At 42.7% G+C, this 26434-nt stretch overlaps 1 non-coding gene across 1 annotated transcript; it reads right to left on the bottom strand.

Annotated features, from left to right (window-relative positions):
* Nucleotides 1-17743: 17743 nt before the first annotated feature.
* On the bottom strand, nt 17744-17850 carry LOC132439059 (U6 spliceosomal RNA). Its single transcript, XR_009522291.1, has one exon. It is a non-coding gene; the product is annotated as a U6 spliceosomal RNA (small nuclear RNA).
* Nucleotides 17851-26434: the final 8584 nt, after the last annotated feature.

Here is a 26434-nt window from a genome sequence, read left to right as displayed (position 1 = left end):
CTGGTCCATCTGCCCAACTACACTGTGGACAGCTTAGAGAGGGGCATGGCTTATGGATTTATGTACCCTCAGCTCCCACTCCAGCAATCAGGAGGTGCTCAGTGAATGCTTGTGAAAGGAAGGGGATTGGGGCGGGGGGAGCGGGAAGAGGTAACAACAAGGTCCTCAACAGCCATTTCAGCTTTATCATTTCAACAGTAATGTGCCCACTGCCAGGAATATGTGCACAGATATGCAAAAATACAAAGATATCCAGTGCTGCTCTGTTGTAATTAAAGAGAAGCAGCTGCAACAATCTATGTGTTCATCAGTAGGGGACTGGTTAAAAAAGTATGGTACGTCCATGACATGTAAGATGATACAGCCTTTAGAAAATATAAACTGGATCTGCATGTGCTCACATGAGACTCTCTCCAACGTGTACTGTTTTGTTTTGTTTTGTTTTGTTTTGTTGGGTTTTTTTTATGCGGTACACCGGCCTCATCACTGTTAAGGCCTCTCCCGTTGCGGAGCACAGGCTCCGGACGCGCAGGCTCAGCGGCCATGGCTCACGGGCCCAGCCGCTCCGCGGCATGTGGGATCTTCCCGGACCGGGGCACGAACCCGTGTCCCCTGCATTGGCAGGAGGACTCTCAACCACTGCGCCACCAGGGAAGCCCTCCAACGTATACTGTTAAGAGGAGGGCTTGAAGAAGAAGCAAAGTGCCAAACAGTGTGTATAATGTGATCCCGTTTATGGGGGGGAAGGGAAGATGGGGACACACTTGACACGCGTGTATATGCAGAGGAAAATTCTGGAATTTTCTGAAATAACATGTGATACTATTTGGGATGTGAGAAAGTTGGTCGGGGAAACTGGCCTTTTACATTATGATCTTCGAAACTATTTGAAATTATAACCATAATCATAATTAACTTTATAATTACAATTTTTTGAAGTCAGTTGATCTAGACAGCCCTTCCTACAGCCCTTCCTCCCCCCCCCCCAAGTGGCACATGCTGAGACGGACTTTCCGGTTTAAGTGTGACAAATTAAGTGTGGCTGAAATTGGCCCCTTGCTCTTGCACACTACGCTGGAGAACGGAGGACAGTTGCCGAACCTTCCACACATGGCCACGAGAGGGCGCGCCGAAGTAGCCAAACTCGCTAAGGAATCGGGCGGGCCCCTGGGAACCATCACGAGCTAAAAAGCCATCTTATTTTCAAAAGGCTGATAGGGGTCCCCACCGGGTGTTCACAGTTGGTCTCCTCCTAAGTAAACGAACATAATTGCAATTTAATTTCTTCTAAATTGCATCAACAATTAAAGAGAAATTACTCCCCTCGCCCTTTCTATTTTTTTTTTTTTTTTTTTTGCAGTAGGCTCCTGGTAATTTCAGCAATTTAATGAAGTCCTTTGTGGGCAGACAATTGGACTTCAATGACTTTCTCCCTAGAGCTGGCCTGGTAGGTAGAATCTGCCTTCTCTGCCTACTTGTTGACTTACTGTGAATCTGCCAACATCTTAATGCAACATTTTGCTTTTGCTGTCTGATGATAAATAACCTCCTTCCTCAGAACTGGGCATATAAAGATGTCTCTCTGTGGCCATCATGATTCACTTTTTCAAGTTCAAAAGGTAGAAAATAGAAAGCTTTTCTCCAGTTGGGCCCCTCCCTTCCTCCCTCACAGTGGCTTCCACTGTTACTGCCTCTCTGGTCATTTATTCTTTTGATCTCAGATCTACAAGCCTTCTAGTAATGCCCATTATCTACTGGGGAGGATAGAATGAGTAACACCTGGCCCACTCTTTATTCCTCAGTTCTAGGCATTGGGGGATAGGAGTGGACAAAAAAAAAAAACCCTACCTGTTCACAATCACCAAAAACTGTTAACAAATGAATGGATAAACAAAATGCAGCCTATCCGTACAATGGAATATTATTCAGCCATAAAAAGAAATGAAGTACTGATACATGCTACACTGCGGATAAATCTCGAAAACATCATGCTAAGTGAAAGAGGCCAGACACGTATTGTATGACTTCATTTATATGAAATGTCTACAACAGGCAAATCCTTAGAGACAGAAAGTAGATTAGCGGTTGCCAGGGGCTGGCTAGAGGGATTGATGGGGAGGGACTGCTTAATGGGTACAGGGTCTCCTTTAAGATGATCACAATGTTTTGGAACTGGAGAGAGGTGACGGTTGCACAACACTGTGAATGTACTTAATGCCACTGAATTGTGTACACTTTATAAAGGTTAACTTTATGTTATGTGAATTTCACGTCATTTGAAAAGAAAAAAGCCCAGCCCTTATAGCGTTTGCATCCTAATGGGAGTTGATTGAAAATAAACCAACAGGTAAATAGATAATATGTCACATGATCTTGGAGTCATGTGGGAGAGACACACAACAAATCCTTTCATTCTAGTGTGAGCAATGCCCTGGCAGACACATGCTAAGGGAAGGAAGAAATTCCAAGTGACGATACTGCACCCTGGGGTTGAGTTCTGCAGAAGTTTCCAGCGGCCTCAGATGGCACCCTGGGGTTGAATCCCAGCCCTGGCCAACCGGCTGTATGACCTTGGGCAGGTCATGTGTCTTTATTAATTTATTCACTCACATGAGATACACTGAATCTACAGAGATGCTGGAAGCTCCCAAGTCATTCTGTCCTTTCTGGATGCATCCATTGTCTCTCTCCATTTCCAAAGTCTTAAGTCCTGTTTTTTTTGTTTTTTTTTTTTGTTTTGTTTTTTTTGTTTGTTTTGTTTTTTTTGTTTTTTGTGGTACGCAGGCCTCTCACTGCTGTGGCCTGTCCCGCCGCGGAGCACAGGCTCCGGACACGCAGGCTCAGCGGCCATGGCTCACGGGCCCAGCCGCTCTGCGGCATGTGGGATCTTCCCAGACTGGGGCACGAACCCGTGTCCCCTGCATCGGCAGGCGGACTCTCAACCGCTACGCCACCAGGGATGCCCCTTAAGTCCTGTTTTAACCAGTCACAATCTGATACCTCTGTTGAGTGATGTTACTCGGGGAGTCAGAGGGCGCTGGGGTTTGTGAGAAGCAGTAGAGCTTGTTTATCTGCAGGATGCAGAGAGAGAAAACAGAAAGGGAACTCATTTGGCTGGACCCTGAGAATTCTCACCTTCCTGGTCTCTGCTTCTTTACGGGACTTGGAGGCATTGGTTTGAGTGACTTGACTGTGAATCTCAAACCACAGCTGATGCTCAGAGGCCAATGAAGAACCCTAGGCAGGACCTGCTGGAGAGCAACCTGCTAGTCGGTAGGGACACAGAAGATGTGCAAGTCCAACCCTGCTGCAACCTTCACCCTGGTTTATTCTAGGGCATGGGGTGACAATAAACAGTGGCTGGTCCTGCTTGCTGAAACTCCGTGGCTGTTGTGGCATAGGGGTAGGTTATATGTGTGTATAAATATATGTTGTATATAAGCTGAATTAGGGCTCACCCTCATGACCTCATTTTACCATCATTACCTCTTTTTTTAAAAAAAATAAATTTATTTATTTTTGGCTGCTTTGGGTCTTCGTTGCTGTGCGCGAGCTTTCTCTAGTTGTGAAGAGTGGTGGCTTCTCCTGTTGTGGAGCATGGGCTCCAGGCACACGGGCTTCAGTGGTTGTGGCACGTGGGCTCAGTAGTCCAGGCGCACGGACTTAGTTGCTCCGCGGCATGTGGGATCTTCGTGGACCAGGTCTCGAACCCGTGTCCCCTGCACTGGCAGGCGGATTCTCAACTGCTGCGCCACCAGGGAATTCCCATAATTACCTCTTTAAAGGTCCTATCTCCAAATAATGTCACACTCTGAGTGAGATACTAGGAGTTAGGACTTCAACACATGAATTTTGGAGAGACACAATTCTGCCCATAACCCTCCCTACCATCCATAAGCATCTGGTAGAATTAAGTCCTAAAAAACCAACTCAGAAAGATTTCTGACTCTCCGTCTCTCACCTCCTCCTGGTCCAAGCACCTTAGTTAGGCAGACAGACCACTGAACACCGATGTCCTTGGAAAGGGATCATCTCCTCTTGGCCACTCCTTGAGTAATGTTCAACATGAAAGGGGTAGGGGTGATTTGTTTTAAAAATCAGAATCTCGGGCTTCCCTGGTGGCGCAGTGGTTGAGAGTCCACCTGCCGATGCAGGGGACGCGGGTTCGTGCCCCGGTCCGGGAAGATCCCACATGCCGCGGAGCGGCTGGGCCCGTGAGCCATGGCCGCTGAGCCTGCGCGTCCGGAGCCTGTGCTCTACAATGGGAGAGGCCACAACAGTAAGAGGCCCGCGTACCAAAAAAAAAAAAATCAGAATCTCATCTTAACCATTTCTGGGCTAATTGCAGCCCAGGTTGTCTTCTCCTGGAATATATTAGTGAGACTTCTCCAGAGAAACAGAAACAGCAGGAAATACATATATGCAAACATAGATAGATAGAGATATATAGATATAGATGATATATGATACATACAAGAGAGATCGCTGCAAGGAAATGGCTCACATTACTGTGGAGGCTGAGGTCCAAGATCTGTGGTCATGAAGCTGGAAACCCAGGAGAGCCACTGGTGATGGGGTTGTTCTAGTCTGAGTCTGAAGGCTTGAGAACCACGAGGGCCAACAATGTGAGTTCCAGTGCGGGTCCAAGTCCAAAGACAGAAGACTGATGTCCCAGCTGGAAGACAGTCAGACAGTCTCATCCAGAGACACCAGCACAGACACACCAGAATAATGTTTGACCAATTGTCTGGGTACCCCAGTGGCCCAGTCAAGCTGACATATAAAATTAATCATTACAAGATAGAAACCTGGCTAAAGGGGGCCTAGGAGATTCACACTTAGTTCTGCTTCAGCCGCCTGGACTCCCTTGTTGGATTAATATGGTCCTAGATCATAAGGTTAATGAATGCTTCATTGAGCACCCTGCTCACTGAGTCCCCCGCTAGTAGCCCCCTAAAGCGAGGGCCATAATGGTTCTCTATAAGTTTGATAAAACCATCCTTGTCCTTGCACCAGCCTTTCAGACAGAGGTCTGGGTGTGAGCAGGGGGTGACTGGAAAAGGTGAGGTTATAGCTCCTGGAAGGCGCACAGTGATTTGTGGCAGTGGAGGAAGAAGGTCAGCCCAGGCACCAGGGAGGGAGCACCTTGGTCTCCAGAAGGTATGGAGAAGGAAAGGCCGTTAGCAATCTTTTGTCTTGCAGAGTCACCTCTAGAGCTTTCCTTACAAAGGAAAGTGCCCTGATCTCAAACCGCTGCAAATGCCTTAAATCTAACTGTCAGCTGGTCTGCCATCCCCCACTAGCTGGCTCTAACCGTGATTTGATCACTGGTCTCCTTAACCTTACAGAGAAGTCTATTGGGAACAGCAGGGATTGGCCCCAGCTCCTGTACCTCCCAGGGTCAACCTCTTGTCTATCTCTATTCCCATAGCCATTGCTCAGTAATTTGGGTGAATGCCCCAGTTGGTGGCATGGATGGACAAGACAGGTTGCCCTCAGGCAGTTCCTTAATTACTCAAACCGAACTGGCATCTTTAGGCCTACCAGTTTGTCACCTGCCCCCTCTGACTGATGTACGTCGCACTTGGGAGGCCCCAACAATTGTAAACAACACTCTCTTTCCAGGAGCACCATGGGCAACCCTGGGACTGTACTTCTTGTGTTTAAGTCAGGCATTGACTTGTCTCCCTCCTGAAAACACCATGACTTGCACCATAGGGATGGTCATAAAAGATCTTCAAGTATTTAAGAAAATACTAGCACAACTGCAGGGATCTCTCCAAAATGAGGCTATTTCCAGAATGAAACCTGGCTCATTGTTTTTCACACTTATTATTTTTCACAATTATCCCCAAGAAGGAAGTCATCCAATTGGAATAGATGGTATGAAACCAGTCCCTGACTTTAGCTAAACTGATCGGTGATACGTCCTCATCCCTGGGAGACATTCAGGTCAGCCTCCTCTCACTGGCCAGGGTTGTTATGGTGATGTGATTGCTGTAGGCTTCTTTTCTGCAGGTCACAGTGGAATCTGTGCAACCTCTAGTACCTCCTGCTGTATCTGAACCAATTCCTTGGGCCAAGAGGAAAGGTCAGCACAACAATTTAAGGAGAAAGCCACCTGGCTTCCTAAGAGTGACCCAGATGGTTTATGGGATTTGTTCAGCCGACTGAGTCCACGACCATGGGCGGAGGAACTGCCAAGGACAATACTATTGGTTGGAGTCCTGTTGAGAGTAGCCTTAATTAAGTGCTGTATGAGACAAAGTGAATGGACTTGGTTCTAGCCTTTGTCGGTTAGATGAACTGACGTGGCCAGTGGAGTGGCATACTCACGGGAGAATTTGCCAAAAGCCAAGACAGGATAGAAATGAAGGCTGGGTGTTGTTGGGAGACAATTCCCCATGAGTCTCGTGTTTCTGCATGTTTTATGAACAGAACTTTTCAGGACTGTCTTTTTAAGAATGTTTGTATAACAAACAGCCTTGGAAGATTGAGATAGTATCTCTCTCTGGAGCAAAGGGCAAATTAGTTTACTGTCCAGTATAAGAAGGTAATGTCTCAAAAAAGAAGAAAGAGAAGGAGGAGGAGAAGGGGAAGAAGGAGAAGGAGAAAAAAGGAGAAGAAAAAGAAAGTAACGTCTCCCTCTGGACAAAGTTCAGGCAGGCTTGTTGCTCATTATAAAAGATAAGCGGTGTCTAAGCTCAAGCTTCCTTATCTGCAACACATCCTATTGTGTGTGCCGGGATCCCCTCTCCCTTTTGCATCACCCTTGGGAAATTGGGGCTTGGGGAACTGGCACAAATACTGTACACCAACCACTGCTATTGCAGTGAGTGGTAAGGTCCTTTGTCTCTGAGCCGGGAGTCCTGTTTGCTCTGCCAGCATCCATGAAGCTGTGGCAGGCCACCTTGTTCACTTGCAAGTAGAATAAGGTCTCAGGCCCTTCAAAGTCCTTGACAAATCCATCCAGCAGATTTTTTATTGAGAACCTACTCTTTTCTAAGTACTATTGTAAATATTGGGTCTACAGAAATGAACAAAGTGTCTATCTTCCTGAAGCTTCTATTCCAACGGGATGGAATGTGGGAGAATAAATTGGGCATGCTTTATGCAGAGCAGTTTGGCAGAACATATTTAAAAACTTAAAAATGTGCCCAGTATAACTGATTCACTTTGTTATAAAGCAGAAACTAACACACCATTGTAAAGCAATTATACCCCAGTAAAGATGTTTTAAAAAAATGTATTTAAATAAAGAACTAAAAGGAAGAGAATTAAAAAAAAAAATGTGCCCACCTCTTGAGCAATTGTAAGAATTCATCCTAAGGAAAGCATCAGACAAGTACACACAGAGATATGTACCCAGGGATATTTATCATAGCACTGCTTGCGGCAGAGTTTTCTAAACTTGTCTCATTCGAGCACTGTGCTCATGGTCTGTGTTATATCCACATACCATACCATCCTACTCTTTTTTTTTTTTTTTTTGCGGTACGCGGGCCTCTCAATGTTGTGGCCTCTCCCGTTGCGGAGCACAGGCTCCGGACGCGCAGGCTCAGCGGCCATAGCTCACGCGCCCAGCCGCTCCGCGGCATGTGGGATCTTCCCGGACCGGGGCACGAATCCATGTCCCCTGCATCGGCAGGCGGACTCTCAACCACTGCGCCACCAGGGAAGCCCATCCTACTCTTTTCTTATTCTTCTAACTGACCCAGGACATTTAGTTAAATTAATTTTATTTTAAAATTAAACATTACATGACTACCAAAAAGCTAGTTACACTGTTTCTAATAAATATATAATATATAAGCAAATATATATAATATGTATACAAATAAATATATAACTATTTAAGTGTTTAAGAATTCATCAATGTACTATCCAAATTCACATTGCATTACTCCAGTTACTTGTATCACATTATGGCAAATTACTGCTTTTTAACATCAAAAAGGTGGAAACAACAGCAACAGTTAAACAAATTGTAGTGTATTTGTATAAATCAAAGGAATGTTAGCAGGCATTGCAAGTGATGATATAATGTATATTTATTGTCGTGGAAAAATCCTTATGATAAAATATAAATTGAAAGCAAAGCAGATCCAAAATAATATATATTATACATATTTCATGTATTTATTTTTATACATGTGTATAAAATATTCTAGAAGCATTTATTATCATTGAGTGATTGGAAGCATGGGTAAATTTTAATTTCTTTTGGTTTCGCTAAAAAGAACCTTAGTTTGGGGGTTTTTCTTTTAAGACTAGAGAGAAGTAATTCACTAGGTTTATATGCTCTGAGGGAAAATATGATGTCTGTATTGATCTAAACACCAATTTTTCTATAGTATTAGTTTCAATAGATTGCCAAGTAATTGAATAGAGTTGGAAGAAACACTCTTGAAAGTTAATAAACTTGAAATATGAAATTAACAAACCTGGTGGATCAACTTACTCTTCAACCTCAAATGTATAATAAATGACTGAAAACACTGCAGGAAGGAAGGGTATGTATCTTCATAGTTTCTATTAGAAGTAGCACATAAAGTCACAGAATATTCAAGCTTGAAAAACAACTCATAAAGTTATTCTACTGCCACCTGGACATTGGAAAAATGCAGAAATTGAGACTCACTCATATTGGTTGATACATCCAAAGTCACACATTTGCATTAGTGGCAGAGAGAAAGACAAGAACCCAGGTGTCTTGGGCCCCAGCTTAGTGGGAAGGAGTGAGTTGTTGTGAAATGAATGTATTACGTCCAAATCTCAATCCTGTTATAGCCTTATATCCTGGCTGAGGCAACTTGGATGAGTTAATTTAACTTTTTGGAGCCAGGATTTCCTCATTTTTGAAATGGGAATATTGCTTATCGCAGAGAATTTTTGTGAGATTTCAACAGCATGGCAGACACTGCAGGCTGCCTACCCAATGTCCATTACCTCTCCTTCCTGAAAGGACCCCGATTTTGTTTGGGGGCAGCAATGGGCCTTTGTAAGCATGCTCATCTCCATGATGGAAGTGACACAGTTTCTGTCAATGACTAATAAGCTGAGGGTTTCTGGGAAAGCTTTTGCCTTATGAAATCAGGCTCTGTCCCTTCCTGCTTCCTGCTTGTTCCTGCAGACCATGCAGATGTAGGGCTGGAAGTGAGTAGTCACGTCCCAGTCAGGGAAACTTATGCACACAGGCAGGCTCCAACATGCTGAAGATGGTGAAGAGGAATGAGAAAAGGCCTGGGATGGCACTGTCATTGAACAGCCTCACCAGCCATGGGCTGCCTGCTTCTAGACTTCCTATGGCAGAAAAAAAAAATCCCCATTTAGCTAACCTATAGAGGTATATTGGCAGGTTGGTCCCAATTATTTCCTGTTCTGTGGTGAAATTAACCATCTACACTTTTGGCCTCATGAAGGGCATCCTTCCCCATGTCCTAACTTTGGGCTTGGTCAGGTGACTTGAATAGGCTATTGAGATATTGACCAATGAAATGCATGCTTGTGTAGCTGGGCTTGCTCTCTTAAGCCTCTGACATCTCCTTGGAAGAATGTGCCTCAAGAAACCTGCTTGTCTCAGAAGAGATGTGGGAAGCAGGATTTAACCAAACTCATGAACTGGTGCTAAGCCCAACCTAGAACAGTCAACTCCAGCCAATCCACAGATGTATGAGCAAGAAAAAAAAAATGTTTACTATCATAAGGCCACTGAGATTCCGGGATTGTTTGTTATCCAGCAATAACTGATGAATACATCCCAGTCAAGTATTCTCTTACTCATACCCAAAAGCATTCTTAACAAATATAAACAAGGCAATACATGAAGAATGCCAGGTACCTATTGGATGTTTAATAAAGATCAGTTGTTTTCTTTTTACTTTCCACACAGTATCATTTCTGGAAAAGGAAGAAATTTCTTTGAGTGTTAGTTGACCTTTAGTTTTGGTCTGTGGCTCTTTCAGTGGGTTTTCACCTCAGATTCAACTATTTCTATTGTGTTTATTTTTCCAATATAACATTATTCCAGACTGCAAAAAATAAATTAAAACAAACCCTCAGCAACATGGGCCATGGACTTAAAATTCAAAGAACCAAGATTTCTGGGATGGGATTAATAACTACAGCCAGAAGATTTACAGAAAGCATCAAAATGCTGACTTTTTTTCAGTCATGAGAAGCAATAACTTAAATCAGCCTGTGAACTTTCTCATTTATTTTATTTTATTTGTAACTTTTATGTGTGTACTGAGACCATAATACAAGGTGACTGCTATGTAATGGTCTCTTGCTGCTTGTGAATGCCCAGGCCAAGCCACAGAGATTATTCTCATAGCAGGAGACATTGATCTCTTGACACTGTCCAGTTACTGTGACTGTGCCTATTATACTAGGTGACTGAGGGGGCTGAAGTACACTTGACTTCAGGGTCCTGTTCCTGGGCAGCTGCCCTTTCAGGAGCTCCAGAGATAGAGCTGTTGTGTTTGTGTAAGCTGAACTGCTAAGTCAAAAGCAGGCTAGAGCCTCAACTTGCTACTTAGTATGGTCCAAGGACCAGCAGCATCTGCATCACCTGGGAACAGGTTAGAAATGCAGAATCACAGGAGCAGCCCCAGCCCTACTGACTCAGAATCTGCATTTTAACAAGATCTCCAAGTGAGTCTTTTTTTTTTAATTTTAAAAATTGAGATATAATTCACATAAGTTCACACTTTTAAAATGTACAATTCTGTGGTTTTTAGTATATTCGAAAAGATGTACGTCCATCTCCACTATCTAATTCCAGAATGTTTTCATTGCCCCCAAACAAACATCACTCCCATTAGCAGTCATTCCCCACTGCCCCCTCCCCCAGTCCCTGTCAACTACCCTATGGATTTGCCTACTCTGGACATGTCACAAACATGGAGTCAAACATTCTGTGGCTTTTTTTGTCTGGCTTCTAACCCTTGGAAGGGTTAGATGAAGGGTTAGAAGGGTTAGATGAATCTTTTCAAGGTTCTTCCATGCTGTAGCATAAATCAATACTTCATTCTTTTTTATGGAAGAATGATATTCCATTGTATGTATAACATTTTTTCATCCATTCATCAGTTGATGGACATTGGGGTTGTTTCCACATCTTGGCTATTATGAATAACGTTGTGTACAAGTTTTTATGTAGACATATGTTTCCACTTCTTCGGAGCATATATCTAGGAGTGGATTTTCTGGATCACACGGTGACTGTATATTTAAACTTTTGTACAATTGCCAGACTGTTCCCAAACTAGCTGCACCATTTTACAATCCCACAGCAGTGTTTGAGGGTTTCTCCACATCCTCGCCAACACTTGTTATTGTCTTTTTTTTTAAATTGTGGGTAAATATATATATAACATAAAATTTACCATTTTAACTCTTTTTCAGTGTACAGTTCAGTGGTATTAAGTACATTTATATTGTTATGCAACCATCACCACCATCCATCCTTGGATGTTTTCATCTTGCAAAACTGAAATTCCATGCCCATTAATCAATAACTCCCCATTTCCCTCTGCCCGGCCCCTGGCAACCACCAATCTACATTTTGTCTCTATGATTTTGACTACTCTAGGTACCTCATATTAGTGGAATTATATAGTATTTGTTTTTCTGTGTGTGTGTCTGACATTTCATTTAGCATACTGAATTCAGGGTTCAACCATGTTGCTGTATGTGTCAGAATCTCCTTCCTTTTTAAGGCTGAATAATATTCCATTGTGTGCATATACCACATTGTGTTTATCCATTCATCCATGGACAGCCACTTGGGCTGTGTCCACATCTTAGCTATTGTGATAGCTAAACATGGGTGTACAAATATCTCTTAGAGACCTTGCTTTCCGTTCTTTGAAATAATTGAAATTCAGAATTTCAAAAGTGGAATTTCTGGCTCTTTTGGTAATTCTATGTTTAATTTTTTTAAGGAACCACCATACTGTTTTCCATAATCACTGCACCATTTTACATTCCCACCATCAATGCACAAACGTAACAATTTCTCTACATCCCTACCAACCCTTGTTTTTTTTGGTTTTTGTTTGTTTTCCAGTAATAGCAATTGTAATGAGGTGGTATCTCATTGAGGTTTGATTTGCATTTCCCTAATGATTAGTGATGTTGAGTATCTTTTCATGTGCTTATTGGCCATGTGTATGTCTTCTTTAGAGAAATGTCTATTCAAGTCCTTTGTCCATTTTTGAATTGGGTTGTTTTGTTATTATTGAGTTATAGGAGTTCTCTACATATTCTGGATATGAATCCCTTATCAAATATATATTTGCAAATATTTTCTCCCATTCTGTGAATTATCTTTTCACTCTGTTGATAGTGCCTTTTGACACACAAAAAATTTTAATTTCCATTAAGTCCAGTTTGTCTGTTTTCTCTTTTTGCCTGTGCTTTCTTGGTGTCATATCCAAGCAATCAATCTGATGTCATGAAGCTTTTGTCCTATGTTTTCTTCTAAGAGTTTTATAATTTTAGTTCTTATATTTAGATCTTTAATGCATCTTGTGTTAATCTTTTTAAGATATTAAATAAGGATTCAACCTCATTCTTCTGCATGTGAAATTCTGTTTTCAGAGTCAGCACAGTATAAAGTGTTCTGTCCTTACCCTTAACCCACTCTCCACATTCAGTACCTTCCTCGGCACTCCAACACTCTTTTTATATCTCCTTCATACTGTTGCAGGAAAATGGGATGCAACAGGATGGTCATGCCCCAGGTCTGGGTTAAGTCCCTGAGGTGGGCCCCCAAGTGAGGGTCCTTGGCTTCGCACAGGAAAGGATTCAAGAGTGAGCCATGGTAAAGTGAGAGCAGGTTTATTTAGAGAAATACACATTCATAGGCAGAATGCAGTCGATCTCAGAAGGGAAGAGCAGCCCTGGGGTGCTGGGATGGTTAGTTTTTATGGGCTGGGCCATTTCATAGTGGGAGGATTATTCCAACTATTTTGGGGAAAGGGTGGGCATTTTCAGAAATTGGGCCACAGTCCACTTTTTGGCCTTTTACGTCAGCCTCGGAACTGTCATGGCGCCTGTGTATTACATGCTAAGGTAGTACAATGAGCATATAATGAACCTCAAGGTCTACTGGAAGTTGAATCTTCTACCATCTTGGGCCTAGTAGGTTCTAACCAATTTTTGTTGTATCTTCAATGGCTGTATCTTTCTTTTAACGGTTGTGCCTCGCCCCCTTTCCTCCTGTCTCAATACCACTTATAAACTTGAATTGTAATTGCCTGTTTAGTTATCTGTCTCCCCAACTAAATTTCAAGCTCAGTGAAGTCAGGAACCATGCATTTCTTGTCCCCCCCCCCTCCCCTCCCACCCCACCCTCCGGTGTCCACTGCACCTCCAGCCCTTGACCCAGTCTCTGGCATAGAGTAGACAATCAGAAAATATGTACTAGTGTGACATAATAATAAGAAATATATTGGATCTTCGTCCTGGATTACTAAAATCCTTCGAATCTCCTGAGTGATAGGAGTCTTTTGCTATTCGTTAACAAGCCCATTTCCTCACATCTGAGTGTATGCTAATGAGATGATTTAGGATGGGGTCTTTAGATAGCCTCAGGGTGGGGCTCGTTACCCAAAAGACCAAACATATTCATCCCGTGGTATCCATGGGGGATTGGTCCGAACACCCCTTCAGATACCAAAATCCACCAATGCTCAAGCCCCTTATACAAAATGGTGTAGTATTTGCATATAACCTATGCACATCCTCCCATCTGCTTTAAATCATCTCTAGATTACTTATAATACCTAATACAATGCAAATGCTATATAAATAGTTGTAAATACAATGTAAATGATATGTAAATAGTTGCCAGAACACAGCAAGTTCAAGTTTTGCTTCTTGGAAACTTCTAGATTTTTTTAAAAAATATTTTTGATCCTCAGTTGGTTAAATCTAAGTGTTCTGAACCCAAGGATGAGGACTGACTATCTGTGATTAGAGGGTGAGAACTTTCAGCCCCACCTACGGACCTCCAGGGAGGGGAGGAGGAGCTGGAGATGAGCTGTATAAAGACTTTTACAATAAGATTGAGATTCCATGAGTTTCTGGGTTGGTGAACACACCAAGGTGCTGGGAGGGTGATTCTCCCAGAGAGGGCATGGAAGCTCTGTGCTGCCCTCCCCACAAACCTTGCCTATGCTTCTCTTCCATGTGTCTGTTCCTGAGTTTTATCTTTTACAATAAATTGGTAAATATAATGAAGTGTATTCCTGAGTTTGAAACAGGAGGGAAGGGGGCAGGGTACAACCTTCAAAAGAATGACATATGTATAGGACATGACAAGAACTGGTAAGAACTAACTAGATTCAAGATGGCAGAAGATTTGACTCCCAGTGGACCTTGAGCCTTGTAATACGTTAGCATAAGCTAAGTGACACACCCACCAGTGCCATGACAGTTCTGAGGCTGACCATCAAAGATCAAAAAGTGGGCAGTGGCCCAATTCCTGGAAATCTCCACCCCTCCCACAAAATAGTTGGAATAATCTTCCCCCTCATTAGCCTATGAAATTACCCACTGCTCTGAAAGCTGACAACTCCTGGTGCCTTTCTTACCTCCAGAGATGACCCACGTTCTGTCTGTGGAGTGTGTTTCTCTTTGAATAAATCCACTTCTTACCTATCACTTTGTCTCTCACTGAATTCTTTCTGTGATGAGGCATCAAGAGTCTGAGCTTCATTAAGTCCTGAGACCAAGCGTGTGATCTCAGTTAAAAGACCATGGGTTCAAGTCCCAGTCTGGGTTTTGGCTGGGTTTGAGTCCCGGCGTGTGGGTTCAAGTCCAATCTTAGTTACACAGTTTCAAGTTCTGTGAGCCATCCTAGCAAATTATTGAACTTGAGGAGGGAGTTGTGAAAACCCCCAAATTTGTAGCCGTTGGTGAGAAGTATGGGTGGCCCAGGCCTTGTGGCTGCCATCTGAAGTGTGGGCAGTCTTGTGGGACTAAGCCCTTTAAGTTGTGGGATCTGATGCAGGTAGTGTTCAAAGGGAACTGAATTGTTGGACACCCAGTTCATGTCAGAGAATCAGAAAACGTGTTGGAAAGAACACCAGGCAGCAAGGCATGTGACAGGTGTTCGGTAAATAGTAGCTATTTTTATAATCATTATTACCAGTCCCCTACTCCAACCTTTGCAAACTTCTTCAGAACTATCTGAGTGTTTTCCATTTGTCTTTCCTTCTACAATTTTAAGTCAATTTAGACATCTCTATTTCTTTTTTTTTTTTTTTTTTTTTTTGGCCATGGCTCACGGGCCCAGCCGCTCCACGGCATGTGGGATCTTCCTGGACCGGGGCACGAACCCTTGTCCCCTGCATCGGCAGGTGGACTCTCAACCTCTGCGCCACCGGGGAAACCCCGACATCTATATTTCTGATTAATGAACCAGAGATAATGATTGAAACTGGAGCCAGATCTTAAAATGACTCTTTGAACTTTTCTGAAATTGCTTACTCCAACACCTTTGGAAGGGAAATGCACCAAAATGATAAAATCAAAGCAAAGAAATTCATATCCATTTATTGATTAAAAAAAAAGTAAAGGATAAAAATGCATCTTGAGATTAAAGCAGTCTTCTGAATATGGAAGGGGAGAGTGGGGTGGGGGAGAACATTTGCAGCTAATTTACTTGAATATTTCCTTCCCATCCTTGGCTGCTAAAGATTAAAGTTGTTTTTTAAAGGCAGGACACAAGTGGCTGGGAGAAAATTCAGCATGAAGTTTGCTGGAGACAGCTATAGAGAGTGTAGGGACATCAACTTGAAGACACTTAAGTGGGACCAGAGGAGCAGAGATTTCATTCAACTCAAGGCTGGATTAAGCCCTTCCTATACTGCAGCATGCAATGCTGTGTGTCCTCCTGAGGTGATGCACTCTGATGGGCATACCACCTCTGAAGGGTTCTTGCCCCAAAACAATTAGCCTGAATCCAATCAAGCCTCTAGAACTAACTTCCAGTTTGTCAGAAAGACAGAGTAGGAAGTCACCATCAGGAAGAAGCAAGAAAATTCAGAAGGTGAGACATATTTGAAGACAACTGGCCTGAGGCTTTTAAAAGTCAACGTCACTGGGACTTCCCTGGTGGTCCAGGGGGTAAGACTCGGAGCTCCCAATGCAGGGGGCCTGGGTTCAATCCCTGATCGGGGAACTGGATCCCACATGTGTGCCGCAACTAAGAGTTTGCATCTGCAACTAAAGATCCCACATGCTGCAACTAAGAAGTCCACATGCTGCAACGAAGATCCTGCATGCCTCAACTAAGACCCGGCACAGCCTAAATAAATAAATAAACAAACAAATAAATAAATAAATATAAAAAACGTCAATGTCATTCAGTTCAGAAAGTTCATTGTTAGTTTAAAGAAGCCCTACTGGTCTTTTATGTTCTATCCTGCAGCTTTACTGAATTTGCCTATTAATTCTAATAGTTTTTTGGTGAAGTCTTTAGGGTTTTCTTCATATAGGATCAAGAACAGTACAGTTAAAAATGGTTAAGGGACTTCCCTGGTGGTCCAGTGGTTAAGACTCCACGCTTCTACAGCAGGGGGCATGTGGTTCAACCCCTGGTCAGGGAACTAAGATCCTGCATGCTGCAAGGCATGGCCAAAAAAAAAAAAAAAAAGTTAAGATGGAAAAATTTATGCTATGTATATTGTACAAAAATTTTTTAAAGTGAATGTCAGTTAAAAAAAGATGGAAAGAGATGAATGGACAGTTTTGAATCCAAAGGGACTAAAAAGACAATACAGGCCAAATATGAATTTTAATGGCATCCTGGTTTGAGAAAACAAAACAGTCATAAAAGGCATTCTGAAGACACCTGGGGAAATTTGAATGTGTACTGAATATTAGACGACAGTATAGAATTACAGTTAATTTCTTTGGCTATGATAATGGCATCAACATTGTATAGGCGAATGTCTTTATTCTTACAGATGTATGCTGAAGTATTTAGAGATCAACTGTCCACAGTGTCTGCAACTTACTTGCAAATGGTTCAGAAAAATATGTAAAATAAAGGAAAATAAATAAACAATAGAGAATAAAATCGACAAAATGTTAATGATTGTTGAATCCAGGTGGAAGGTATACTGGTGATCATTCATTGCACCTTTAGGGATGTTTGAAAGTTTCCATAATAAGATGATAGGATAAAATGATTGTGATTCCTCTCTGTCCTTTTTCTTATGTAATTCAAAATGGAAACAAAACTAACAGCAAAGACAGCGAAGTGTGGAGGTGGGGAAGGGGGACAGCGGAAAGCACCAGGGATTTTTAAGGCAGTGAAACTCTTCTGTGTGATACTGAAATGTTGAATACGTGATGTTATACATTTGTCAAAACCGATAGAACTGTACACCTCAAAGAGTGAACCCTCAAATGAGTTATGAACTTCAGTTAATAATAACGTACCGATATGGGGTCATCAGCTGTATCAAATGTTACACCAATGCCAGTTTCTTTTTTGAAAAAATTAAAATTTTTATTGAATTAAATTTTATTAAAAAGGTAGAATTATGGGGTCAATAATTTCTGGTCTTAAAATTTGCTTGCTGGTTAGTACTTAACAACGAATAAAAATACGAAAAGATCGTTCTATCTTCTCCAGCTAATTTAGTTGTGTAAGGCCCAGAGTCAGTTTTAATGTCTTCAGCAAAAATGCTTCCAACAAAAATGCTTGAAACTCATTTCTCTTAAAAATATGGAACGTTTCACGAATTGGTGTGTCATCCTTGCACAGGGGCCATGCTAATCTTCTCTGTATCGTTCCAATTTTAGTATATGTACTGCTGAAGCGAGCACCCAATGCCAGTTTTTAATAACAGGGGAAACTTAAGGAAGAGAGAATATATGGAAACTCTCTGTGCTTTCTGCTCAATTTTTCTATAAACCTGCTGTTTCTGTAAAACTGCTATAAAAAATAGTCTGTTAACTGAAAAAGCAGCAACAACCATGGTACAGTTAAGCTTGAAAAGTAAAGTAATAAAAAAGAAAAATGAAGGTTAAATAATAATCTGAGAAGTTAGTAGTCAGAAGAGTATTGCATAATTATAAAATATGGGCCACAAATTCAGTGCAGACCTTCATGGAAGCTAGGCAAAGAGGGAGACAAAATTTAAAAACATACATCTGCTCAATAGAGGTTAAGATTGTATTTGGAAGGAAGGGAAGAACTATGAAAGAAATCTTTCCTGCAGATCCTAATTTTTTAAAAGTTAATAATGAGGGCTTCCCTGGTAGTGCAGTGGTTAAGAATCTGCCTGCCAATGCAGGGGACAAGGGTTCAAGCCCTGGTTGGGGAAGATCCCACATGCCGCAGAGCAACTAAGCCCATGCGCCACAACTACTGAGCCTGAGCTTTAGAGCCCACGAACCACAACTACTGAAGCACGCGACCCTAGAGCCTGTGCTCCACAAGAGAAGCCACCTTAATGAGAAGCCCACACACTGCAAAGAAGAGTAGCCCCCGCTCGCCGCAACGAGAGAAAGCCCGCACACAGCAGCGAAGACCCATCGCAGTCAAAAATAAATAAATAAAATTTTTAAAAAAGCTAATAACGAGTTATATAATTGTTCATATCCTCAGTATTCCTAAAATTTATTCAAAAGCAAGTTTCATGTGTCAAGTATTACAAATACAATTGAGAACATAATAATAATAAAAACCCTAGACAGTTATAAGATAAAGGAGCACTAGGGGTGTAATGTACAACATGATAAATATAATGAACATTGCTGTGTGTTATGTATGAAAGTTAAGAGAGTAAATCCCGAGTTCTCATCACAAGGAACAGATACTTTTTTCTATTTCTTTACTTTTGTATCTGTATGAGATGATGGATGTTCACTAAGCTTACTGTGATAATCATGTCATGATGTACGTTAGTCGAATCATTATGCTGTACACCTTAAACTTGTACAGTGTTGTATGTCAATTACATCTCAATAAAACTGGAAGAAAATTAAATGACATAAAAAAATAAATAAAACAGGAAATATGGGCTTCCCTGGTGGTACCGTGGTTAAGAATCCGCCTGCCAATGCAGGGGACACGGGTTCAAGCCCTGGTCCGGGAAGATCCCACAGACCATGGAGCAACTAAGTCTGTGCGTCTCAACTACTGAGCCTGCGCTCTAGAGCCCACGAGCCACAGCTACTGAGCCTGCGTGCCACAACTACTGAAGCCCACGTGCCTAGAGCCCGTGCTCTGCAACAAGAGAAGCCACCGCAATGAGAGGCCCGCGCACCAAAACGAAGAGTGGCCTCCGCTCACTGCAACTAGAGAAAGCCCGCGCGCAGCAACAGAGACCCAACACAGCCAAAAATAAATAAATAAAATAGATACAACATTAAAGAAATAAAAATGTTTTAAAAAATTTCTTCTAAATTCTTCTAAAAAAATAAATAAATATAAAATAAAATAGGAAATAAAAAACCTAGACAGCAAGAGGAACGTAAGGAAGTCCAACAAAATCCTCATTTCCTCTATTTTCTCAGAATGATGACCTCATTGCTTTTATTCAACTATCACATATCAAAATCTTTCCAAATAATTTGGGGGTGGTTCCCCTCTTTCACTACCAGCCCTAAGGTCCGTTGGGTAATCCAACCCCAATACGGTTCTTTTCTTGCGCAAACATTTATTTGCTCAACAGGTATTGACATTTTGATATCTGCCAAGTGTCAGGCGTTGTATTTGGTTCTGAGATGACAAAGGTTAAAAACTAAAATTTCTGCCCTCAAGGAATTTACACAATGGGGTGGGGGATGGGGAACTGACCAGCAAATCTCACCCTAGTGTAAGGAGCCCAGAATAACTGATCCGGTAAGAGGAGGGGATCATGGCAGTCAGGACGAGGTTTCCCCACCCAGGCAGTGACTCACTGAGGCTTGAAGAAGAGGAGCTACCTGCCAAGTTAAGCGAGGGGAGGGAGGGACAGCAAAGAGTGCCGTTGCCTGGCGTGTTCATGGTTAGAGTATAGGCTGGGCCAGATTTAAATCTGGGAAGGTGGGCAGGGACCAGGTCTGGGAGGCTCCAGAAAAACTCTTCTCGTAGGTTTATTATTTATTTATTTATTTATTTATTTATTTTGGCCGCGTGATGTGGTGAGCAGGATCTTAGTTCCCCAACCAGGGATGGAACCCTGAGCCCCCTGCACTGGGAGCGCAGAGTCTTAACCCCTGGATAGCCAGGGAATTCCCTTCTCTTAGGTTTAGACTCTAATCTGAGGGTGGCTGGAAGGTCACTCTGCAGGGGCATCTCCTGGCCAGAAATGGGTTGTTCAGGGGAGTGTCCCCTGGCTGTTTTGGAGGAGAACAGACTGAAGGCAGCTAGACCAGTTCTGGGCTGTTGCTGCAACGAGGGCCTGTCCCAGGAATGGAGCCAGAAGAAGGGGTGGATTCACCAGGCATTCTGGAGTAGAACCAACAGAACTTACTGACAGATTATTGGTTGGGGAGAATGAGAAGGAGGTAGGCTGACTCCCACGGTCCAGGCTGGGCACTGGGGGGACCCTGGGCGATAAAGCCAGGTGAAGAGCTGTAGAAGGAAGCGGGGGAGGTGGCCAGTAGATGTGGGACACATTGAGTCCCAGGGGTCTGTGGGTGTCCAGGCAGAGATGGCATGTCAGCTGCTGTGTGTGCAGGTCTGGAGTTCTAAAGAGAGAGTGGGGCTGGGATAAGACCAGAGAGTGTGCTGTGGGCTTGAGTATCCAGGCAGGGGACTGTGATAGGACCACACAGGCCCTTTCTCAGCAATGCGTGTTCACACCATCAGCAGTTACTGACCAGGCCCCCTCTGTGTGCCAGACCCTGTCCAGGAGATGGAGGTTGTGGAAATAGACAAAGACCATCCAAAGGAGAACAAAATGAAGCTATGTATTCAGAGCTTGCTAGAGCAAGGGAGTCAGCCCTCATCATTTGCCTTTTGGCAGAGACTCAGAAGCAGGCAGAGGAGTGGGAAAGCTTTATAGTTAAAGAAAGGGGGGGGATGAGAGAAGGAGCCAGGTGTGTCCGATTGGAGGCTGTTGGCACAGGGAAGTTGGAGGTAGGCTAACTAGAAGCAGGGCATCCTGTGTGATTGGTTAAGCATGAACGTTTGGCTTTCTCTGGTTAGTCCCTCTAGTTAGAAGAGGGGACAAAAATTAGGGAAGCTGTCAGTTATGAATCAAGTCCTGGTCATTTGGGGCTGATGGTACAGGGGTTATTATTTGGCTTCTGGGCTGGCTGCTGAGGACGGTGGTCCTCCAAGTCTGACTTAGAGAGAGCAGGCTGGCTTCCTAGGCTGGTTACTTGCGATAATGGATTGGTTTCCTGGGCTGGTTGCTGCAGATTGTGAGTCAGAGTTCTATTTTTATATGTGGTCTGGGCATTGTCTGTTTGTATATTCAATCTCTCAAGGTACAGCAGTGAACATACCTACAGTCCTGGCCCTCATGGCCCTTGCATTCAAGGAGGTAAGACAGGTATTATGCAAGCAAGCAAATGCATTATCAAGACCCTTTTCATCCAGGTCTCAGTCCTTTTACTGTTCATCCAGCTCATTTTTTTTCAGACACTTAGCACTGTCTGAAAGCGTCTTGATACTAGAACTCCTGACAGATTTTCATGTACATGAATGTTCATCACCGCACCAGTCACACTAGCCCTAAAATGGAGACAACCCAAATGTCTATCGGTGGATGAATGAATAAACAAAACATGGGATATCCATACAATGAAATATTATTTAGCCACCAAAAAAATGAAGTACTGATACATGCTACAGTACAACACAGATGAACCTTGAAAACACCATGCTAAGTGAAAGAAGCCAGGTACACAAGACCACATACTATATGATGTCACTTGAATGAAATATCCAGAATAGACAAATTCATGGAGAGAAAAAGCCAATTAGTGGTTGCTAGGCAATGGGGTGAGGGGGAGAATTGGAAATGAGTGCTTAGTGGGTACCAGGTTTCTTCTGGGGATGAGGAAAAAGTTCTGGAACTAGATAGTGGTTGTGGCTGTACAACATTGTGAATGGTACTTAATGCCACACAACTGTACACTTTAAAATGGTTAAAATGGTAAGTGTTAAGTTATGTGTATTTTAAGTGTATGATCAGTTCTGATGATTTAATTAGATTATAAATACGTACAGCCAAGTCTTTTATTTGGCCAACTTTGATCAAACAGAGGAAAATTCATTTTGGGGGGAAATTGACAATATCAGCTTCTAGATAATTAATAAACTTCCAATGTAAAATATAAAGTGATATCCTAGAAAAGACAGTTTTCACTCTGTATGGACAGTTCACTTCCTAATCAAACTAAATTATTATTAATGCTAAATGGGTGATTATTTCCAAGGCTTTTATACGATAACAAAGCCAATAATAGTGTCGAGTAAAAAGGTGATTTTGTATTTGATAAATATTGCAGTTTTTACACTTAAAAGATATCTAATGTAGAACAATAACTCCACTTGAATTGCCGCAAAGTGATTTGAATGACATAGTAATGTAACCTCTTTAGGAGAAGAGCAATGAACTTTTTTTTTTATAGTTAAGGACCCCTGGCTCTTTTTCTGTTATTCATTGAAAAACACTATCAATCTCAAAGAGGGTGATTTTCAGTCTCCCTCTTCTGTTGGGTACAATGTATTGTGCGCTTTCTCAGCTCTAGGCTGGAGGCTGAACATAGTCACCTTGTAGACATCATCACAGTCCCCTGCAGGGTAAGATTTCTTCTCTGCATTTTACAGAGAGCTGATGGAATTTGCCCAAATTCTCTCTGATAGCTAATAATAGATACAGGGTTCAAACTTAGCTTTCTTTGATTCTAAATCTTATTCTTTTAATCAACAAACTTGTAACAAGTGACAGGTAGTAAATATCTGAGGCTTTGTGACCACACAGTCTGCTGTTGTGGCACAAACGTAGCCACATACAGCACATAAGCAAATAAGCATGGCCGTGATCCATGTACCAATATGGCACTGAAATTTGAATTTTATGTAATTTTTCATGTGTCATGAAATATTCTTCTTTCACTTTTCCCCCGCCAGTTTCAAAATGTAAAAACCATTCTTAGCTTACAGGCCATACAAATACAGGCAGCGAGCCAGATTGGGCCCAAGAGCTACAGTTCACTGACACCTGCTCTTAATCCCTGCAAGGTCCCCAAATCCAATGTCTGCAGTGGACAGGGAGATAATAAAGTGAGTGAAAAAGGCAGGGCAAGACATTAGGGGTTAGAGGGGACTGTGGCCCAGTATTGCTATTGCTTCCGGGTTTTCAAAGGAAAGAAGCTGGAAATTTAGGTTTGTATTTGCAATCTCCCTGTTTCAGTATTAGCAGTAAATTCAAATTTCTGAAAGAAAATAGTGTCGTCAATCAGATATGGCCCACAGGACTTAGTGGTCCAGTGGGTAAGACCTCTGGTGGTCCAGTGGGTAAGACTCCACGCTCCCAATGCAGGCAGCCCGGTTCAGTCCCTGGTCAGGGCACTAGATCCCACATTCATGCCACAACTAAGGGTCCACATGTTGCAACTAAGAAGTCCACATGCCACAACTAAGAGTCCGCATGCTGCAACTGAAAAAAAAAAAAAAGATCCTGCAGGCCACAACTAAAGGTCCTGTGTGCCACAACTAAGACCCAGTGCAGCCAAAATAAACAAACAAACAAATAAATAAAGATATGGCCCACAGGTCCCCTTTATTGCAACCTCTTCACTGTGATTGAATGGATTCTCCACACTGGCTACTCTTGGGAATCACTTTGGACTAAAAATAAAACCACCACCAAGATGTCTGGGCCTCACCCCCAGAAATTGGATTTAAATGGTCTGCAGTGGGGCAACTGGCTATCTTTAAAGCACCCCAGCTGATTCTGAAATGTAGCCACTAATGCCTCCTTCAGCCAATTACACGTTCTCCTCCCCAGAGCCCTGTACATCCATCCTGGAGGAAGGCAGATTTACAGCTGCTCTTGGTGAAAAGTCACCCCATTTAACCTACTCCTGTGGTTGCCCCAAAGCTGCTGCGTATAAACACCACTGCCGTAAAGGACTGGAGTTCTTTTCTTGCACATTAATCCTTCTACTTGTTAGATACAAACACCAGCTCTTCTTGTCAGGACTGAGGGGTCAAGTGATAGTGGCCCCCGGCCAGTGAAGCAGGAGGGCACAGGGCACCAGGCGTGGGGCTGACTTGGGAAATAGTCTGATGGCAATATTTTCTGCACAGTGCCCTGCTCCGTTTAGAAGCCCAGGGGCCTTGAACCCTGGCTACAGTCACAGGAGTCCCACTCGCAGATGTAGGCCACTGCCTGTCTCAGGCCTTTGATAGCTTCCTTTGTTCTTCACCTTGGCCCAGGTGGTCTGGTCCACCGTATCAGTCAGGATTCAACACAGAAACACAATGGGTCATGGGATAGGAGATTCATCCTAGGGATTAGACCTTACAGAGCTATAGGAGGAGCGGGGAGGGGACAGTCCAGGAGGGAAAATGCAGGATCAAAGGAGACACTAGCCAGTCCCTCTGGGAAGCCAAGCACATTCAGTCACCAAAGTAGGACAGCCAAGGGAAGGCCCTCTGGCAAGTTGTACCTCTGTCAGTGCCACCACCAAACACCTGCTGGGACAGCAGGAGGCAGAGCAGAGGAGAGCAAGCTCAGATGGAACCTCTGGGCATCTCTGCATCTCATCAGCCACTGCATCTGACCATAGTGACTTTCAGTGATGGTGATTGCTGCACTTGCACTTGCCTCTTTCTGCCAAGTCTTAAAGGGAAGAGGAGTCTAGGAAACATTTCCAGCTGAGTCGAGTTGACACAATACAGACCACACATCCCTGCCCACCTCTCTTGCCTCTTCTTGCCATCATCCTCTGTGATGGTTCATTTTAAGTGTTGACTGGACCACAAGATGCCCAGATACCTAGTTTGACATTATTTTGGCAGTATCTGTGAGGGTGTTTCTGGGAGAGATTAGCATTTGAATGGGTAGACTGAGCAAAGCAGATTGCCCTCCCCAGTGTGGGTGGGCCTCATCTAATCAGTTGAGGGCTTGAATAGAACAAAAGATGGAAGAAGGGAGAATTCCTTTTGTTTTTAAACAATCCTTTATTTTTTAATATTTATTTATTAGGTTGCACCAGGTCTTAGTTGCAGCATGTGTGATCTTCGATCTTCATTGCAGCATGCAGGATCTTTAGTTGTGGCATGTGGGATCTTTTAGTTACAGCATGAAGACTCTTAGTTGTGGCATGTGAGATCTAGTTCCTTGACCAGGGATCGAACCTGGGCCACCTGCACTGGGAGCATGGAGTCTTACCCACTGGACCACCAAGGAAGTCCCGGAAGAAGGGAAAATTCTTGATCCCTACCTGGCTGCTTAATCTGAGGCATCAATCTTCTCCTGCCCTTCACCTGGGACTTACACCATTGACTCTACTGGTTCTCAGGCCTTCAGAATGGACTGGAACCACACCACCAGCCTTCATGGGCTTCCAGCAGATTGTGGGACTTTTCAGCCTCCATAATTTCTTCATATATATATATATATATATATATATATATATATATATATATATATATATATATATATATATATATAATTTGTTCTCTTTCTCTGGAGGACCCTAATACATCCTCTTTTCTATATCACTCTTCTTTCAGTTCCCAGAAGTCTCCAAGTTCTTTCCCACCTCAAGGACCTTTTACTTCTAGCTGAAATATTATTCCCCTCACCACCTCCTTGCCTAGCTCCTTTTTCCTCATCCTTTAGAGTCAAGCTAAAGTCATTTTCCCTGGACTTCCAATATAAATTATCTTCCCGTTATTTTTCTCTTATATACAACTTGAGGATGTATATATACAACAAAGAGACAAGTCTCAACACACAGCTTGGGGTGTATCTTTACTTGTAACATCTCTTTCTTGTGCCAGCTCTGAAGCTCTTTGAGGACAGGGATCGTGTCTATTTTGTTCTTCAGTGTAAACCCAGTGCCTGGTGTGTTGTAGCTCCCAAAATATATCTATTAAATGAAAGAACATAGTCATTTTCAAGGCCAATGTTTGATATAGTATTTTAGAGAAAAAAAACAGGTCCCTTGCCTAATACATGTCTTCATTTTGCTATACAATTTATGGTCGACACAGTATAATTTATTATAATTTATTATACAGAGCAACAAAAAATACAATACTTAAAGTTTCTGCCAGGAGGCAAAAATTAGCCATACCACCCACTAACTCTGGGAGACCCCATAGACTTGGAAAAACCATTGGAAGCAACTGCTAAAACTTTGTTTGTGATGTGGTTAAATAACTAGCTCTCAGAAGGAATTTTAATGCTCATCGTACAAGGTCCAGAGAGTTTCTGTGGCATAATGGCCCACA

The sequence above is a fragment of the Delphinus delphis genome, chromosome 15 (assembly GCF_949987515.2).
Source record: "Delphinus delphis chromosome 15, mDelDel1.2, whole genome shotgun sequence".
In the NCBI taxonomy this organism is placed as follows: domain Eukaryota; kingdom Metazoa; phylum Chordata; class Mammalia; order Artiodactyla; family Delphinidae; genus Delphinus; species Delphinus delphis.
The sequence above is the reverse complement of the archived record's forward strand: the minus strand, read 5'-3'. Positions and strand labels throughout refer to the sequence as shown.